Source organism: Lineus longissimus, chromosome 19 (assembly GCF_910592395.1).
Source record: "Lineus longissimus chromosome 19, tnLinLong1.2, whole genome shotgun sequence".
NCBI lineage: Eukaryota > Metazoa > Nemertea > Pilidiophora > Heteronemertea > Lineidae > Lineus > Lineus longissimus.
In genome coordinates, this window is record NC_088326.1 from 7,351,279 (window position 1) to 7,370,313 (window position 19,035).

The window sequence follows — 19,035 nt, forward strand, 5'->3', positions numbered from 1 at the left end:
CACAACTTTTTAAACAACACAGAAAACATTTTGCTGATATCCTAAGAATCATAAACTTTGAAATAAGTTACAGAGGACAAAACAACTACTAACCTTTCTCTGGTCAGCTGCCAGAGACAAATTGTATTCAGCGTTTTGCTGGCAAACTAAACACGTGTTTGCTACCTTCCTATGGCCACAACTGCACACTTGTTGAGGCTACAATTAAAAGGGTAAATGTATCAAATACAGCCATAAATGATTGGAAAGATTCATTCCATATCATGACTAGAGCAATGGGTATCTTCTGCTATCTCCCTGTTTTTGATAGGCAGTAACGGTTGATGACATTATTTTTTTATGAGTTGTTTGACCTTGAAAAGTAGGTGAATGCAATGATATGACACCTATTCCAAATAGAAGCATCCATGATACTAAAAATCTTGGTGATCTTGCGAATAGTTACGCAATTGGATATCGTCATAAATGTTTTCAAACTCCTGCTACTGTGATATTGAAAACAAGGTTAGGGTGAACCTGTATGATCAATTATGTAGGGATCGGGAAAGATTTTGCTCAAGAACATTATGTACATCGTACAATGCGTCTAGAGATACTGCGCCTCCTAGCAGAAGACACATGATATATTTGCAGAAATAAATGCCGCTACACAGTACAGATTGATCTCAAGAGTCCCACTAATTGATAGCTGGTTCCATCAACCTCATGAATACGCAAATGATAGTCTATTGCCTCAGTTCACTACCTTGGGAGGTGTATCTGGTCTCGAGTTCGAGTGACCAGTGCTGATTGGTCAAATTGGTCAAAAGAGCTTGAATCCGTATGATCACCATTATTTTTCTATGGAGTAGGCCTACTCACCAAGACAGATTCATCAACCACAGCTGCAGTCGATGCTGGGAGGTGCTGATTTGTAACATTTCGACCCCGAGTGCTGGCCTGCAAAAAGGTGACGGTTGGATAAAAGAACTTTCAAAAATATTCTAATTTCAATTATAAATCAAAATTATATATATGATAATCAAAAAGAATCATTATAATGAAATGGCCAGGGCCATTGTGCTCACCTCACGTGGAGGAAAGATGGATAAAGAGCATGGTATTGTGTCATGTAGTGTTAGGTTTGATGTAGGTCCAAGCAATTACAATTTCCCCAAAATGGCCAATTTACATAACATTCGACCTCTGTGACCTTGAAAAGTAGGTCAAATCAAAGAAGACCCGGGTGACACATTGAATGGTTGTTAGAATTAGATGTACCTATGATATAAAATTGGTGCCAATCGGGCAAGTCATTACTAGGAATAATGGCATTTTGAAGAATTTAGGATTTGGCCCCCTCCCTGGAGGCCAAACGGCAAATCAGATCGCACCAAACTTCAGTACCTGAGATCACCTGACCAAGGGGTACATGTGTACCTAATTTTTGATCGATAGTCATTGCAGTTAAGAAACGTGCCATAGTTACGGCCTGACGGCGAATTTACGCCATTTGACCTTTGTGACCTTGACAAGAAGGTCAAATTAAAAACCTGTGTGACATATACTGTATGGTGGTTAGATGTACCCATGATATCAAATTGGTGGCAATCGGGCAAGAAGTTAAGGAATAATCACATTTTTAAGGTTTTTGGATTTTGCCCCCTGGTGGTCAAGTGGTGAATCATATTGGACCAAACTTCGGTCCCTGAGATCACCTGACTAAGGGGTAAATGTGTACCAAATTTGGTATCAATAGTCATTGCAGTTTAGAAACGTGCCATCGTTACATCCTAACGGCCAATTTACACCATTTGACCTCTGTGACCTTGAAAAGGAGGTCAAATCAAAAACCCGGAGGATATATGATGCACATTTGCTAGAAGTACCTACCATATTTTTTTCAAAATTTCCTGACTACTATTAACGGAGATATTGCATATTTTCACTTTTAACGTTTGGCCCCCTGGTGGCCAAACCATGAAACGAATCGGACCGAAACTTGGTCTCCAAGGTGTCATTACATAAGGGTACATGTGTACCAAGTTTCAACTCAATAGCTCTAACAGTTACGAAACGTGCCCTGCTAACGGACGACGGACGACGACGACGACGACGACGACGACGACGACGACGACGACGGACGACGGACGCCACGGTATGGGATAAGCTCACCTCTGCTAAGAGGTGAGCTAAAAATGAAATGTCCCAGGGAAATTGTGCTCACATTGGGCAACAAAAGTCAGTAGTGAATGGATGAATTTTCCTAACAATCATATCTCAAGTATTTCCTGGAATTAATTATTAAAAACCATTTGAATGGAAAAACCGTCTATGGAAATGGTCAATAGGTGTCAACTGGGAGTACCTACTTTGGACATAGGTAGCAAGGGTAATCACTATTAAATAACTTGCACATTGTATAGATACAAGACAAGGGGAATGATGTCATCGCGAGTCTGCTTGGGGTGAAAATGAAGGAAAATACCGTCATGCGCAACATCCTCTTCCAGATATTTAGCGTGACCACAACCAATATTTGAATCGGATCTCTGAACAAAATCATCGTTTGCCGCAGAGTGTTGTAAGTACAATGGTTGCCATGATATTAAAAACCATTTGGATTAATTTGCTTGCAGTTTTTACCAACCAAGGCAGCACTAGCACTAACAGCCACCGCGGATACACCAATTTCTTTCCATGGAGACAACAATCTCTTTTGCGTGTGAGAAACAAAAAGGCATGGAAAACGGTGAAAAATGTTTAACGTTGTGCTTCATGAAATTTAATGAGTTTACTTCTTCACACTGGTCAAAACAATTTGGTGCAGCATGAACAAATTTGGTGTTTTCATTTTTCATTCCTACGTTAATCTTATCATTGACAACATTACTTTTCCAACAAACCACGTAGGCCTATTTCGAGCTTTATTTTAAGCAGTTGAATTTACCCTAGCCCTACTTACATTAGTAGACCTTTCTTCATCCCCTTGTAAAGTTTCTGTTGATGGGGTCCTATGACCATGATAAAGTATGCTATCCTGCAAATACACACAAAATTAATAGTCTAGGCCAAGATGCTGCAATGACACTCATGATGTGAGTTTGGATTTGGCACAGTAACATCAAAATATTGGGACTCGAGCTGAAATGCCTGTAAAACCCTATATTACAGGTGGCATATTCATGTGCTGAAGTTCAATTTCAATCATAAAACGCCTCAAAATAGATATTAAAAGGTAGCGTAAAAAGATTTTAACAGCAATATTTCTGATGAAGATTAGCAGAATCCATTGTCTGGACCATTGAGGAATTTGGGCATCTCGTCACAAAATTTCACTCGCGCATTACAACGTCACAGAAGACGTCATTTCCGCCTTGTGATGTCATGCACCTAACTGAGTGATTTGTGTTGTACGTCGTCATGACGCCACTTTGGTGACTTGCAGTCTGACTGAATGGTTTGAGGTGGACGTTCTTCAGTGTTAAAAATGACATTTATGGCGACATTTTTCAACAGATTTTTTATTATTGAGACTGTAGCGCATGCTATATAATTCGAAAATGGTAGGTGGTCGTCCACTCATTGTACTTTATGAAGGTTACACGTCCCTAGAAACTTTTAGGGTGATGAAAAAACTTTTGAAAGATTTTCCAGGAGGGTCTTCGTTGCGTTATCAAAACCCTCTGCACTCAGAAAGAGGCTAATGGATTTTCCCTTTTGAAATCATAATTTGTGATACGAAGGTATTTTAGAATACACATCATAGTACCAACTTGTATAATACTAGCATGGTTGTGGAGATCGAATAGCAAGCTTAAATGTAATGATTAATTTATACTTACAGATACATTTGACAGTTTATGCTCCGGCCTGATATAAATAGTAGGAGCATTTGTGGCGGAAAGGGAACGGATGGCTGCTGGTGAAGGATTTACAATATGCACCAATTTTCTGTTCCTCCCAGCCGACATTACTTTAAAGGGAGTATCTCCTAATTTAGGATACAACCTGTATATCTCCCCTTTAAAGTCATGTGCCGAGAGAGACAAAAGAAACTTGATGCCAGTCCTCAGCTGTGAAGGCCCCGTTACAGGAGGTTCTTGAAAAGGAATACCTGGAGATAAAAAAATTTATATATTAGTAGTTCATATATCAAGAATGATTTGGGTGTTGAGACTCAAGCCTAAGGGGGTTAACTTTAGGTATATATTCATCAGACACTTCTTCAGATTCTCTCAATCATGGCCAAGGACGTGCTCACCTGTGGACATCAACAGCAGACATTGATGAGGTTTGGACTTCGCCCCCTGGTGGCTTTTGGAATCTGATCGGGCCAAAATTTGTCTTGCGCGTAGAATGATGTCACATAGCTAACTATTAACCTAGGAATCATAGTTGTGGCAAAAATGGACTTTGCCATATTTGGAATTTGATCGGGTTGAAATTTGTGGGCAATACCAACACATCATATATTTTTATTTGTTGGCATTAAAGTTTAGGCAAAAGAAGAATTTTTTACTGTGCCCCCTGGTGGCGATATTTGAAATCTGATCAAGCTGATATTTGCTGATTAGGTATGTCTTCAGATATCATAATCCTAGGACATCTAGTTTGAGTTGAAAATTTTGGAATTTGCCCGTAGTGGCCATATTTGAAACCAAATCAGGCCGAAACTTCGTAGAAGTTGCCTAGGGGCAGCTTTGTACACCTTGACAGGTGAGCTAAAAACTGAGTTCTCTGCAAATAAGTGCCATAAATAAAATCCTCTACATTTACAATAAGAAAAATGAACATCGTGCACACATTTTCCAATAGCAACGGAAAACAAGCATGTAATGTTCATGACTAATGCCAATACACATATTGTCACCAAACTTGGTACGGGTTATGCAAGTTGATCCCGGGAGTGTGACTGAAGTTCAAATTGGTCAAAGGCCAAGGTCATAAGGGCAGAGGCCGAGGTCAGCACATCAAATTCAATCATACATTACATGTATGGGCCAATTGCCACCAAAAAATGAACCGATTTTCAACCGACCAACTTAGTCTATAGCCAGCCAGGTTCATACTGACTGATGGGTTCAACTCCAAGGTCAAATTATGGTCAACAAGAATATAATGCTGTTTAGGGGAAGATTGGGTGGTGTGCTTTTGATGGCTATTACATATTATTATGAAAATACTGGCCAGAAAACTGCTTTTGTGGAAACGTTATGGGCTGGAAAGGATTTTCGGGTTTAAAAAGGTCACAGGGTCTATCAAGGTCAAAGGTCGTATCGTGACGGTGCAGTGCGCGACACACCTTTGACTGCTAACACACCTTCCCTGAAAATATTGACCGCAAATCCGCCTTGGGTTGCAAAGTTAGGGATTGGGACGGACGGATCCACGCTCTATCCCTATCAAACTTTTTCCTTCAGACGGGGATAATTACACACAAGTGTCAAATGCCACTTGACCAAACTAATGAAGTGATTTTCACCAAACTTGTTATGTGTAGCCAGGCTGAGTGATACTGAGTGTTTCAATCAGGGGTCAAAGGTATAAATTTTTCCTTTGCTCGTGCCTTTCCTGGCGGCATTTGGCTCTTAAATAGTCTTGGCTCTTAGATTAGTATGTAATAGCGGTGGCTCCTTCCCTTGAATTTCATGCCCACGGGTAACATTGCCTATAGTGCCTAGATTAAACATGCATCATTGCATTTTTTGAGAAAGTAGCACAAGATTTGTTGTGCCTACTGCACGAAGGCTCTATTTTTATGTATCCAATCGTTCCAGTAGAGGTGTGTCCTGTGCAGAAGAGGGGGGGGGTCTTAGGTGGATGGATTATTATAGCCATTCCGTGAAAGGTGGCGCTTCAGTGAAATTCACTTCATTAGCAGTCATGAATTATAGAGCATCAATACAAATATGAGATATGGGTTTGCTGTGACGTCCTATCTGCCAAGAGGGGATATAATGGCCACTGTATTCGGCACCAGGACATTTTTCAGAAATCGGTTTTAAGAACACAGGGATAAAGGTCATATAAGGTCTAAGACAATAAGGTTAAGTTTGTGTATTGCTGAGTGAGGTTCATCATAGGAATCACCAGAAAAAAGTGTGGCATACTTACCAAATCCCAAACTGGAAAGTTTGACAGAGTTCAGATTGTTGACCGTCTGAACATTTGGCCCATCTAGACAGGTGATCTTGAGTTTGATGGTTCTTACAGATTTTTCATTTTTTCGTTTTCGTTTTTTTCTGTTAATTGACGTGGTCACCCTCTGCACTTGAAAATTATCGGCTAGTTGCACAGAGCCAGGTTCTGAACCACACTCTGAGTTGCTAAACCAAATGAGGCTATGGTCCTTTGAATGTCATCATAAACAGCACTGCCTGAAAAACAATGATAACAAATTTTTAAATAGGCAACATGCCCAATCTCCTTGGACCACCAATTTCTACTAACTTCGACGCAGAAGGGCCCAAACGTCAATAGTGAAGTGATAACCCACGTCACCATAAATCAGGGAATGTTTGGCAAAACAATTTGAAGCGGATTTAGGCACCAATCTTCCTGGGCTTGTCAACCATACCAAGATCCAAAGTGTGATTTTCTCCAGCCTCAGACACATGGCATTGATTAGAAAAAGGTGTCATTAGAAATATTTATTTGTCTACTTGTCAAAACCACTTGGAACTTATTGGATCTTGGTGTCTGGGGTGAAGGAGATGTCACATTTGATGACAAGTTGGGGGGGGGGGGAATACGTACACACGAGGGATTTCTCACCAACTTAGTTGGAATTTTAATTTATAAAAGGAATAGGCCAATGTGTTTGCAACGCAGACCAGGTAACTGATACTTTGCCTTCTGGATTGCATCTTTTGTTTTTATAAGGAATTTTTTGTTTATATAAGGAGTGTGCTGGTAGAAATTTCACGTGTGATTCAGTCAACAACATAGTTGGGCCACAATTTAACTCTTCTTTATCACCAGATTAGTATTAAGAAAGATGCAAATAAGGCCCGCAATCAGGCTTATACATATCCGCCAAGGCTGTACCTTCTCATAATACACGGTTTTGCCCAAAACCTCCTATCATCCCATCGACTTCTCCTTTTCCTCTTTTCACTGATACTTTTTAGCTCACCTCTTAGCAGAGGTGAGCTTATCCCATACCGTGGCGTCCATCGTCCGTCGTCGTCGTCCGTTAGCAGGGCACGTTTCGTAACTGTTAGAGCTATTGAGTTGAAACTTGGTACACATGTACCCTTATGTAATGACACCTTGGAGACCAAGTTTCGGTCCGATTCGTTTCATGGTTTGGCCACCAGGGGGCCAAACGTTAAAAGTGAAAATATGCAATATCTCCCTTAATAGTAGTCGGGAAATTTTGAAAAAAATATGGTAGGTACTTCTAGCAAAGGTGCATCATATATCCTCCGGGTTTTTGATTTGACCTCCTTTTCAAGGTCACAGAGGTCAAATGGTGTAAATTGGCCGTTAGGATGTAACGATGGCACGTTTCTAAACTGCAATGACTATTGATACCAAATTTGGTACACATTTACCCCTTAGTCAGGTGATCTCAGGGACCGAAGTTTGGTCCAATATGATTCACCACTTGACCACCAGGGGGCAAAATCCAAAAACCTTAAAAATGTGATTATTCCTTAACTTCTTGCCCGATTGCCACCAATTTGATATCATGGGTACATCTAACCACCATACAGTATATGTCACACAGGTTTTTAATTTGACCTTCTTGTCAAGGTCACAGAGGTCAAATGGCGTAAATTCGCCGTCAGGCCGTAACTATGGCACGTTTTTAACTGCAATGATTATTGATCACAAATTAAGTACACATGTACCCCTTGGTCAGGTGATCTCAGGTACTGAAGTTTGGTGCGATCTGATTTGCTGTTCGGCCTCCAGGGAGGGGGCCAAATCCTAAATTCTTCAAAGTGCCATTATTCCTAGTAATGACTTGCCCGATTGGCACCAATTTTATATCATAGGTACATCTAATTCTAACAACCATTCAATGTGTCACCCGGGTCTTCTTTGATTTGACCTACTTTTCAAGGTCACAGAGGTCGAATGTACTGTAAATTGGCCATTTTGGGGAAATTGTAATTGCTTGGACCTACATCAAACCTAACACTACATGACACAATACCATGCTCTTTATCCATCTTTCCTCCACATGAGGTGAGCACAATGGCCCTGGCCATTTCATTACAATAATAATAGATAAAATCTATTTTGGCCTAAAAATAGTGCAGGATTTTATGTCTTTATGTCACCTGTGCACCTGTTCTTAATTTTAAAACCAACTAAGTTGGTGAGAAATCCCTCATGTGTCATCCTACACACGAGGGACTTCGGAATTTTAATTCATAACAGGAATCCAGACCAGGTAACTGATACTTTGCCCGATTGGTTGGAGTTGCTGGCTTAAGGATTTTTTTGTTTATATAAGGAGTGTGGGGTAGAAATTTTCCCATGTGATTCAGTCAACAGGAATCGGGATCTTCCCTTGAATATCTTATTGAGATGACCAAAAACTTATCGGGATGACTCAAAAACAGCCCTCGAGGATTTTTTTACTCAATTGTTTATAATAATAATAATAATTTATTTGATTTAAAGTGCTAAAATAATGGTGCATACATTTTCTAAGCACTGTACATAATATTAAATGAGTACATTAAAAGTGGTGATTTCATGAGGATAAAAAACAGTTTAAAAACATCCGGAAAATATCAATATTTAAAACATGTATGGCCTACTCTGAATATGTTAGGATAAAAAGATGAGTTTTGAGTTTACTCTTAAAAGTGTTTAGCACAGTGACATCACGTAACCAGCTTGGAAGGGCGTTCCACAGCCCCGCGGCCCGGACACACAGAGATCGATCCCCGAAGACCCCATTTGAACGTGGGATGGCAAGGAGCCAAGGGTCATCCGAGGACCGAAGTCTGCGGCCGGGCGCACGGAGACTGAGAAGTTCCTTCATATACTGTGGGCTCTCCTCATGATGGATGACCTTGTGGGTTGTGAGAAGAACTTTGTAGTCGATACGTGATGTCACCGGCAACCAATGAAGAGATTTTAAAATAGGGGTTATGTACTCTCTCTTTTTGGACCTGGTTAAGAGGCGAGCACTAGCATTTTGTGCTTTTTGAAGGCGCTGGATTTCACAGCCCGGTAATCCGAGCAAAAGACCGTTTTGGAAATCCAGGCGAGATGTTATTAGCGCATTTATTACTCTGGCACAGGTGGTATTGTCCAGGTATCGTCTGATCTTTGCTATTCTATGGATCTGATAGTAAACCCCCCTCACCACTTGGGACACCTGTTGTGACATAGACATGTTTGCATCAAAAACAGCACCAAGATTTCGAACCTGAGATGAGGGAGTAACAGAGGATGATCCGATCTGGATTGAAGGAAGTGGCTCAAGTCTTGACAGCTTTCTCTTCGACGCAATGATGAGGAATTCAGTTTTATCATCATTGCCCTTCAAGTGATTGGGGCCAAGCCACTCCCGAACATCTGCTACACATGATTCAGCCTTTTTAATGGCAAGGCGGAGCCCTTCTGGTGTGACATCGAACGTATCATATAATTGTATGTCGTCCGCGAAGCCATGACGACACATGTCATGATTTTCAATGATTGCCGCAAGGGGTTTGATGTATATAGAGAAGAGTATAGGGCCAAGCACGGAGCCCTGTGGCACCCCAGAGAGGAGAGGCATTTTGTCAGACTTTTGCCCTTGAACGAGCACCGACTGAGTTCTCGAGCTGAGGTAGGATTTAAACCACTCCAAGGCTGTCCCCCTGATACCAAGCTTGTCCTCAAGTTGTGAGATCAGAAGCTTATGGCTGATAGTATCAAAAGCAGCAGACATATCAAGGAGGATCAAAATCACACCCTGCCCCCTGTCAAGAGCCACATCGATGTCTGCCTTGATACGCAGTAATGCCGTCTCCGTGCTGTGTCCAACTCTATAAGCAGATTGTAACGGATCATACAGGCCATGCACCTTCATATGCAACACGAGCTGCTTCGCCACCACCTTTTCAATGACTTTTGATAGAAAAGGAAGATTGGACACAGGGCGATAGTTTTTGAGGATATTGCAATCCAAACCTGACTTCTTTAGCAGTGGTGTCACAAAGGCATTCTTTAAGCAGTCCTGTACCTGACCGGTCCCAATCGATTCATTTACACAACGAACCAACAGTGGCAAAATTGCATCCAGCACAACATCATCCCTGAGTAGCCAAGTAGGCAAAGGGTCCAAACCGCATGATTTGGGAGGACTCTCTTTGATCACCTTTCGCAGTTGATCAGAGGACACAGGCCTGAAACTGGTCAGACAACGATCTTCCAAAGGTGGGACAGTCGGGCTAGTACATTCATTAACAAAGCCAGCACGAATGGTCTCGATCTTCTCATGAAAGAAATGAGCAAACTTATTTGCCAACTCCTGTTTGTCATCAGAGTCGGGAAGTTTCCCCCCTTGATCAGCGGAAAGGAGCCCATTTACCTCTTTAAACATGTCACGAGTGTTACATGCTGCAAGTCTCTCATGCAGATAGCCAGTCTTTGCCCTATTTATCAATGACACCACTATCTTGCTCTGCTCAGCAAACATTTGGCGATGTACCTCCAGACCTGACTTTTTGTACTGGCGCTCAAGGTGACGCCGTGTCTTACGAGCAGCATGTATATCATCATTGTACCATGACTTACGAGAGGTACCCTTGATACGTACAGTGGTCACCGGAGCATGCTTGTCAAGCAAAGAAGACATGGCATCATTGTAGGCCAACACAGAATTTTCTTCACCGTTTAGGCTATTCAACCGTTCACAAATGTCCATGGCAAAAGTCACTGTGTCGATTTTTCTGAGCTTCCGTACTTTCTTTTCTACCTGGTTACTGGGACAGTCCTTATAGACACCGCAGAGTTCAAAGAAAATTGGAAAGTGGTCGGATATGGCTTTTAGCGGTTCCACTGTGAAGGTTGGTACAAGAACAGCTGACGGCCGGATGATGATATGGTCTAGGGTGTTGCCTGATCGGTGGGTCGGTTTGTCGATGATTTGGATGAGCCCATGCGTAGCCAACAGGTGGAGATACTTGATGGCTTCTGGATCATCCTTTCGATTCACTTTAACGTTGATGTCCCCCATTATGGTTAGAGGGGCGGTCTCAGTTGCATACGAGTCAAGTAACTCAGCCATTTCCCGCATGAACCCACCAAAATTGAGCTTGTTCTTTTTGCTCGGAGGAGGGCGATAGACCAACAAAACCTTGGTTTTATTGGAAATTGACAGCTCTATCAATTCCAGGGTCTGATACTGCCCAACTTTCGCAGATTTTACGCTTATGTTCTGACGGTGGATAATTCCCAAGCCCCCGCCAGCTGTTGATCGCGGGAAGTTGAGAAAGATGTAACCTGGTGGTGTTAAAGCAGCAAGGATGGGGTCGTCTGTTTGGTTTGCCACAATCCATGTCTCGGTAATAAAGAGAATATCAAGCTGATTCTCGTTAATAAGTTCAAGTATCTCAGTGGTCTTATTTCGAGCGGACTGCGCATTTACCATCAAGCACTTTGCGATGGAGTTCTTGCTATCTGATTTAGGAACATGGCCTGCATCTAAGGTCACTGACGTTAAGTTCCTGTCCCGAGCAGTGGGGTCAAGCGTGGAATTTAACCAAGACGGTAGAAACAGATCGGGGTGTCGATTTCTGATAGACAGACGTGCACTGCCACCACACACCACAGGAATCTTCCTTACAATCCGAGTGCCCCCACGACAGTTCCGCCTTGTTGAGTTTCTCCTGAACAAGGAAAGGTCCTTTAATAATGAAACTGACGCTTGTTCACATTGCACAGTACGAGTACTCAATTTCCTCATGTCTAGAAGCTGTTTGGCTGAGTATGTACTTGTATGTATATGTTCATGCATAATGCTAGACACACTGCAATATGGCCACTGTCCCCGCCCTGCTTGGGCCAAGAATTTACAAACACAGTAACACAAAGCCAGAGTTATTCCTCTCTTATTCCTCTGTTTGTAAAAAAAGTACCCCCAAAAGTATGATTTGATAAGTCAATTCATTTTTTCAGTGTAGGAATATCTATTCAAGCCCAAAAAAATACAAAATCAAATGCACATTTGGAGAAGATAAGGTGCATTTTTATTGGGATTCGGGATTAAGCCGAAATTGCTATCACTAGTATCAGGAACCGGGATATGGCCTACATTAAAATTGATTTTACGCCTTGATTTTAATAGGAAGCTCCAAGAAACAACTGTTACTGCACCAACGCAGGTTGACCTGCCTCATAGGGTTATAAATAGAAAGCCATCCAGTGCAACAAAAAGTGGCGGGAAAAGATCGTCGCTAGACCATGCGGTCTGGAAAAGTTACCGCTGATATTTCAGTAAATATTTCCTAAGTGGGAAGGAATTAAATTCCCCTACTATATTTCATTGGAAAGATTATTCTGTCTGTGACACAAACAAATGAAAATGATGTAAATTAGAAATATGAGCAGCGTATTTAGGCCCCTATGATGGAGAAATAAATGTTGAAGTTGGCAAAAAGGTCACACTCCCAGTCACCATCAAATTCAAAGGGATTCACCTTCTGAACTCTTATCTAAAATTCTTGTTAAACAATCACATAGGCCTATTAAACAAATGCCTTATAGTTGCTAATTTTGAAAAGTAGAGTAGGCCTACTTTTTGGCTCACCGTAAGGGGAGTCTATATGATAGCGCTGTGTCCGTCGTCGTCGTCGTTGTATCCTAACAGTGGCACGTTTCTTAACTGCTAGGGCTATGAACTTGAAACTTTGTACACAGAATGCCCTAGGTCAGCTGACCTCTGACACTGATTTTCGGTCCGATCTGATTCTCTGTTTGGCCACCAGGGGGCCAAATGTCGATATCTAAAAAGTGTGATATCTCGCTTATTAGTGACTTGTTTTCGATAAAACTTTTGTTGTAGGTACTCATAGCAAATATACATTTTATAATATACGGGTTTTTAATTTGACCTTGTTTTCAAGGTCACAGAGGTCATATGGCGTAAATTGGCCATTAGAGTGTAAACTATGGCACGTTTCTTAACCACTAAAGCTATGAACTTGAAACTTGGTACATATAACCCCCTATATCACATAGCCTCTGGTGCTGAATTTTGGTTCGATCTGATTCCTAACTTTGCCACCAGGGGGCCAAAAGTGGAAATCTAAAAAGTGTGATATCTCGCTTATAAGTGACTTGTTTTCGATAAAACTTTTGTTGTAGGTACTCATAGCAAATATACATTTTATATTGTACGGGTTTTCAATTTGACCTACTTTTCAAGGTCACAGAGGTCATATGGCGTAAATTGGCCATTAGAGTGTAAACTATGGCACGTTTCTTAACCACTAAAGCTATGAACTTGAAACTTGGTACATATAACCCCCTATATCACATAGCCTCTGGTGCTGAATTTTGGTTCGATCTGATTCCTAACTTTGCCACCAGGGGGCCAAAAGTGGAAATCTAAAAAGTGTGATATCTCGCTTATAAGTGACTTGTTTTCGATAAAATTTTTACGGTAGGTACTGTTAGGAAGAATACATCACATGTTATACGGGTTTTCAATTTGACCTACTTTTCAAGGTCACAGAAGTCATATGGCGTAAATTGGCTGTTAGAGTGTAAACTATGGCACGTTTCTTAACCAGTAAAGCTATGAACTTGAAACTTGGTGCATATAACCCCCTACATCAGATAACGTCTGATGTCGAATTTTGGCCTGATCTGATTCTTTATTCGGCCACCAGGGGGCCATAACGGAATGAAATGGCCAGGGCCATTGTGCTCACCTCATGTGGAGGAAAGATGGATAAAGAGCATGGTATTGTGTCATGTAGTGTTAGGTTTGATGTAGGTCCAAGCAATTACAATTTCCCCAAAATGGCCAATTTACAGTACATTCGACCTCTGTGACCTTGAAAAGTAGGTCAAATCAAAGAAGACCCGGGTGACACATTGAATGGTTGTTAGAATTAGATGTACCTATGATATAAAATTGGTGCCAATTGGGCAAGTCATTACTAGGAATAATGGCATTTTGAAGAATTTAGGATTTGGCCCCCTCCCTGGAGGCCAAACGGCAAATCAGATTGCACCAAACTTCGGTACCTGAGATCACCTGACCAAGGGGTACATGTGTACTTAATTTGCGATAAATAGTCATTGCAGTTAAGAAACGTGCCATAGTTACGGCCTGACGGCGAATTTACGCCATTTGACCTCTGTGACCTTGACAAGAAGGTCAAATTAAAAACCTGTGTGACATATACTGTATGGTGGTTAGATGTACCCATGATATCAAATTGGTGGCAATCGGGCAAGAAGTTAAGGAATAATCACATTTTTAAGGTTTTTGGATCTTGCCCCCTGGTGGTCAAGTGGTGAATCATATTGGACCAAACTTCGGTCCCTGAGATCACCTGACTAAGGGGTAAATGTGTACCAAATTTGGTATCAATAGTCATTGCAGTTTAGAAACGTGCCATCGTTACATCCTAACGGCCAATTTACACCATTTGACCTCTGTGACCTTGAAAAGGAGGTCAAATCAAAAACCCGGAGGATATATGATGCACCTTTGCTAGAAGTACCTACCATATTTTTTTCAAAATTTCCCGACTACTATTAAGGGAGATATTGCATATTTTCACTTTTAACGTTTGGCCCCCTGGTGGCCAAACCATGAAACGAATCGGACCGAAACTTGGTCTCCAAGGTGTCATTACATAAGGGTACATGTGTACCAAGTTTCAACTCAATAGCTCTAACAGTTACGAAACGTGCCCTGCTAACGGACGACGGACGACGACGGACGACGACGACGACGACGACGACGACGACGACGGACGACGGACGCCACGGTATGGGATAAGCTCACCTCTGCTAAGAGGTGAGCTAAAAAGGAAGAAGTGCAATATCTTGCTTATTTGAGTGAATTGTTTTCGATAAAATTTTATGGCAGGGACTCCTAGCAAGGATACATCACATTTCCTATGATTTTTGGATTTGACCTCCTTTTCTATGTCACAGAGGTCAAATGGCGTAAATTGACCGTTCGAGTGTAACTATGGCACGTTTCTTAACTGCTAAAGCTATGAACTTGAAAGTTGGTACATGTAACCCCCTACATCAGATAATCTCTGACACCGAATTTTGGCCTGATCTGATTCTTGATTTGGCCACCAGGGGGTCAAAACTGAAAAAGTAGGACGTGCAATATCTCGCTTATTAATGACTTTTTTTCGATGAATTTTTTATTGCAGGGACTCTTAGCAATCACACGATATTGATCTTGTTGATGTCATAGACAATTATTGGTTGGATCATAAACTTATATATACTGCCCTGTCTTATTACTTGACATCAATACACATCTAAAAAAAGTCTTCATGCCTGATTGTGTTCACCATATTCACCTCTAAACTAAGCATGATCCTGCCTACTAAAAGATGTATACGGTGAGCACAATGGCCCCTGGCCGTTTCATTTTAGTCCATGACTCCAAGCGAAGGCCACGCACGTAGACTGCGGGGAGGATGCCCGGGGAGGATGCACACACGTCATGCACGTGCATTGCAATGATATGAGATGACGCCATGTTTGCATGGCACGATGGTGTGGATGATGGGCTAGGCCTATGACATGACTGAATACTGGTATATTGTTGAACTATCAAACTATACTGCGGGACACTAGTATTCGAAATTGATAAAATAATGTGAAATCAGCTACTTACCAGTAGGCCTACCACCTCCTTCTTGACCACCGGCATCGCCCACACCATCAGAAGTTGAATTAGTGCCTATAGTGTCCATTCTCGTATCCATTACGCTATCATCTGGCCATCGTCCGTCCTATCAACTCATAACTTGCCATGCTTGCAGAAGTTTTGCGTCAGTGTGTAACGTGGTATATGATTGGTTTAAACAAGTGTAAGACAAAGCCACGTGACTGATTAGCAACCGCCCCTATTAAACTGAACGTAGGCGTGCTTAATCTCTATATATGAAAAGTGTTGAACACAAATTGATATCAGACACGCCCACTCGTCGATCACGTGATGCTCGGCTGGGCCTGTAATTGGTCAGGCAGTCGGGAAACGATTTGTGTTGAACAGAAATCACAAAAGGCGACAAGTGTTTAACACTTATATTAATAGTGATCGCTTCCGCGCGCCATAGAATTCTTTGGTCGCTAGCGCAGTCCATAAACAAGCATCAATTTCACCAACTTTGAGTGCAAGCTTGGTCATCAAAGTTACAGAACTGTTAGAAATACATCTAAACAACATATATATACAGTTAAAAGTGCATAAAAATCCCGATTCAACCTCCGGGCGCTACCTTTTTTTTCCGCCAGACTCCGGGCGCTACCGGTCGTTATTTAGTGCGACCGCCACCAGACATGCCAGAGTGTTTATCAAGATCTTTCGCCGTTTTAATTGCGCGTTTTAGGCAGATTAATCAATTATTACATGCATGCATTATATCACCGAAATGATAATTGCGTATGCTATTTGAAACTAAGTTCAGATATTATTTTCGATCTTTGAATTGAATTTAGGCGAGATATCACTTGTCGACATATCAGGACTTGCAAAATTCACTCGAGATCACTTGCATTATCGGCACGTTTGAAAACCGAATTTCACAAATTCCACAAATATTTATCACATACCATATGTATCACCACAAAGGTAACTTTCTAGACTATTTGAAACCAAGTTCAGATACTTATTTTCACAAAAATTCGAAGTTATGCAAGGGATTTTTCAATGGTAGAGATCGACGGAAACAAATTTCTCGCTCTAAAATCGGTTCATATCATAAGAAAGCAGAAACAGACCGAAACGAACCAAAACGGGCCGGATCGGAGTTAAAATTTGCCGAAACGGAGCTTCTAGTGGTTTTAAATGGCATCTGGATAGGGCCTCTGAATAATAAATTATGTTCATATAATGAAGATCACACTTCTTTTCCATCGTGATATTGATGATATTGCCTGGTTTGGTCGGGGCCGACTCCAGTAGCAGACAGCGCTTATACTGCACAAGAATTGATGACGTCACTTCAGCTCTGCGTGAAAGTAAATTTAGTCCTCATTAAATATTTAGGGGCTGTCATGGAAAAGAAGTCTGATCTTCATTATAATATGAGCATATGTTAAGTGCAAGCTCTAACAACTACAGCTGTTACAATGGGGGGGGGGCACCCCCAAACCCCCCTCCGTCGACATAGGTTTTAACCAGTGCGTTGGGGGAAAGCCCTGTTCCAGTCTTTACATACGTGCTGGATTGCCAACCAGTGCGTACCTTGTCCAGAGATGATCAAGGATTTACGTAACCATAAGTTACAAAAATAACACGTTTTTATTCATCGGAAGAAGACCAGAGCGCATGCTCCAACGGAACAGGAATTAGCATGGGTACATGATTATGTTGCAATAACAATAGTTTGCATGACTAAATGTAGATGTCAGCACTGATGTAAAACTGTAAAGTCGTACAAGAGACGTACAACAGACTACTAGCACATCTCCCTTTTTGAGACTGAAGTCCTGATAGTCCAAGTGTCTTTTATGGGAGTAGCTTATAATCTTAGCTCACAATTACTCTAAACCAATTAAAACTCACAACATGGAACACACGTAACTGAAAAACAATTCTAGTCAAAACTTTGACTCAAGATTCCAAACACAACTTTAGGTGTTCCTTGAATTATGAATATTTCGACTCAAACTCGTCTAACACAAAACACTATCCAGAATGAATCCTCTAGAATTTAGCAATCTCACAGAATACACATACCAGTGAATGCTAGTATACTTTTTTAAAACAGAAATTTTAAAGGCACAATTTTACCTAAGATTCTAAACGTAAATGTTGTACCAAACTTGGTCAACTTTAGTCTAAACAGAAAATTACTTAGAACATGAACAATAATGAGAGTCTGTCAACAACATTGTAGCACAGAACACAAATATGTCAATATACAGCATGACACAAAATCAAGTCTTAGTCACTAAATACAGTGTGACACAAAATACACAAAACATGAAAAATGAGCAGCGATCCGCCTACACCCATTCTTCAGGCTGTATGTGCACTACGAATGATTTGAGTCAGATTTTGCTCACAATCGAATCCTGAACACTAGTGACTGCGTGCACAAAATCGTCAAAATGTCTGGGCGCTTTCACAACACGTCCCGATCTCGTTGTAACTTGCTCCGCACTTGTGTTCGATCCATGCTGGACTTGAACAACTGGTGTCTTGGGTGCTGCTTTCAACGGCGTCTGTTTTCCTGGCGATATCGGCGTTCGTTCTGCAGGCGTCCTCTGGATCGACGTTTCACTAGCAGATTCTGGTGATGCAGGTGGATCTAGGTGTACTGCCGACGATGCGTTATTGATTTCAGTACCGACGTTTGTACTCGGTTGAGGCGTGTCAGGCTGAGTCGGGTGAGCATCCAATAATGCTCTAGTAAGCAAATCCTCATTTCTGGGCGGATTTCGGACAACTACAGTCTTGTCAGGCTTGATCATTGCCCGATTTCGACGGAAAGACTTGTCCTTAGACTGGATTTGGTACGATCTTGGACCACATGAATTGACAATTGTCCCTTTGATCCATTCTCCATTGTGTCTAAAGACAACCTTGTCTCCAGGCTTCAGATCACCCAGAGGCTGTCTTGTCGCGGTATTATTGTAATGGCGGGCTTGAGTCATGGCATTCTTCTCGCGCGCGTTTTGAACAGTCTTTGTCTGTAGAGTGGTTTTCAGACATTTCTCATTTACCGGCAAACGCGTTCGTAACTTTCGACCCATTAAGAGTTCAGCTGGTGATTTACCATCAATCACAGGAGTGTCTCTATAGTTCATGCACGTGATATGCGGCTCGATCTTGGTTTCTTTCGCCTTTTTCATGAGTTTTTTAGCAATGCCACAATACTTTTC